This window comes from Psammomys obesus, unplaced genomic scaffold, assembly GCF_907164565.1.
Source record: "Psammomys obesus unplaced genomic scaffold, mPsaObe1.curated_primary_1811, whole genome shotgun sequence".
Classification (NCBI taxonomy): domain Eukaryota; kingdom Metazoa; phylum Chordata; class Mammalia; order Rodentia; family Muridae; genus Psammomys; species Psammomys obesus.
The window spans coordinates 511,648-514,348 of NW_026585686.1; positions in this window are offsets into that span (position 1 = coordinate 511,648).

The following is a 2,701-nucleotide window of genomic DNA, read 5'->3' on the forward strand; positions in this document are numbered from 1 at the left end:
TCCTACCCAACTTGAAGCTATAAAGTCTCAACCTCAAGAGTTCTCTACCTTTGACCCCGAGGATGAACCTTTACCTCACTGTTCTCAACCACCGCCTTCTTCTCAACCTATGGCTTCTCCTTCTACTCTACTTCCTCCTCTTCCTCTTTGGCTTCTCCAGCATCCTAATCTCCCTCCCCAGCAACAGGCTGTCCTAGTCATCCTATTTTGGCACCCACTTTCACCCTCTGTAGCGAAGTCCCCTTCTACTTAGCATGAACCAGCCTCATTCTTCCCTTGCAGAAGGTGGTCAGTGTAGATGGCTTAGTTAAGGTGCATGTTCCCTTCTCAACTGAACTTTCTCAAGTAGAAAAGAGACTACGATCCTATACCTCCAGTCCTTCTACTTTCATTAAAGAGTTTCAATATCTCACTCAATCTTATAGTCTTCCATGATGTACGTATGATTCTTACCAACAACCTATTACCTGAGGAACGCAGACAAGTTTGGGAACAGGCTAGAACGCATGCAGATTGAGTTCACAAAAAAAAAAAAAAACCAAACACAAAAACCAGCATACTTGGTTGGGGCTGAGGTGGTGCCCGACCAGATCCACAATGGGATAATAATACCCTGGAAGGCACTTTAGCCAGAGGTCAGTTCACGACCTGCCTCCTGGCTGGTCTCCACAAGGCTGCCCTCAAGCCAGTTAATTATGAAAAGCTCCAGGACAAGAATGAAAACCCGTCTCAACTCCTAGCGTGCCTTACAAAGGCCCTCGTACAACACACTAATCTAGACCCTGAAAGTACAAAGGGCAGGCAACTCCTAATGACCTCTTTCTTCTCCCAGAGTTACCCCTACATCAGGGCTAAGCTTAAGTGCTTGGAGAGAGGACCTCTGACCCAATGAGCAGAAGTCTTAGCACTGGCCTTTAAGGTGTACCAGGGGAAGACGAGAAAGCCCGTAAGCAAAAATACCAAATGCTGGCCAAGGCCATCTGACCAACCTCAGCAACTACCCAGGCTCCCTTGCCTCCTAAGGCATGAGGACCATGAGGTCCTGTTTCAACTGTGGTCAAGAAGGTCACTGGTCCCGGTTTTGTCCTAACCCCTGCAAGCTACTAGGGCCATGTCCAAAATGCCACCAAGAGGGAGGTTGGGGTGTTGACTGCCACTGTTTCTCCCCATAATATGGGGGCACCACTCCCAGATACCCTCCAGCTGATATCCTAGGCCTGGCTACAAATGACTGAAGGTGTCCAGGTTCCCTTGACCCGACCACTGCCATCACTAGCAGGGAGCCTCGGGTAATTATCATGGTATCGGGTAGCCCATCCCCTTCCTTGTGGACACCAGGGCCACTTACTCAGTCCTGATAGAGTATTGGGGACCAACCTCTCCTTCTAGTTCCTCTGTTGTTGGGGTAGGGGAACAGCCTTGCCGGACTCTGCTACTCAATCATATTTTCAGGAGTGTTCCTTTGACTCATTCCTTTTTAGTGATGCCAACCTGTCCAGTTCTCTTACTGGGAAGGGACATTTTAGCCAAAGTGGGAGCCTCTATCTTCTTTATTCCACCCATAACCTAACCCCAAGCTTCGCCTAACCCCAAGCTCACCAGCGTCTTCTCTCTTTTTCTCCTAGCTACCCTACCTACCAGTTGTGACATGTCGCTTCCTTTACCAGCCTCTCAACTGGATCCTCAAGTCTGGGATGTCCAAAACCTCTCTGTGGCTAGGCACCATTTCCCTGTGGTCATTCAGCTACAGGATCCCACCCGGTATATCACTCAAGCTCAATACCCACTTCCTCTGAAGAACCTCAGGGGACTTAAGCCTATTATCGCTGAGCTTCCTTCTCCCACTTCCTCTCCTTTTAACACTCCTATACTTGCAGTTACAAAGCCTAATGGAACCTATCGCCTGGTTCAAGACCTCCAGCTTCTCAGTTCTGCAGTTGGCCCCCTCCACCCTGTGGTAGCTAACCCCTATACTCTCCTTTCCACTATCCCCTCCGGTACCTCCCATTTCTCAGTTCTGGATCTCAAGGATGCATTTTTCTCTATTCCCTTAGACACCCAGTCACAAAGTATCTTTGCCTTCACCTGGGCTGACCCTGACACCCTTGTTTCTTCTCAACTTCCCTGAACTGTCCTGCCCCAGGGATTCTGGGATAGCCCACACCTGTTTGGCCAGGCCCTAGCCTCTGATCTACTGCCCTTATCTCTCTCTAAATCTAAACTTATACAGTATATAGATGACCTTCTCTTCAGCCCATACCTACAAGTTAGCCAAACTAACATCTCTGCTCTTCTAAATTTCTTATCCAGCAGGGGCTATCAGGTTTCACCCTCCAAGTTCCAATTGTCCACCTCTGAGGTCACTTACCTGGGACTAACAATAACCCCAACCCACAAGGGCAACGCCCTAAATAGAAAAGACCTAATATGGTCTCTGACAGTTTCCTCTAGTAAAGAAGCAATTTTATTGTTTCTGGGAATGGCTGGTCTCTTATGGTCCTGGGTCCCTTCCTTTTCCCTTCTTGCCTGCCCCTTATATGAGGCAGCCTTAGGCCTCTTGCATGAAACCCTTCTGAAGTCCATTACTAAGCCCTTTCGGAGGCTCCAACAGACTTTTCTTGAGGCCCCAGACCTACATCTCCCAGGCTTAATCTGTCCCCTCCCTCTATGTAACAGGAAAAGAGGCATATGCCCTTGGAGC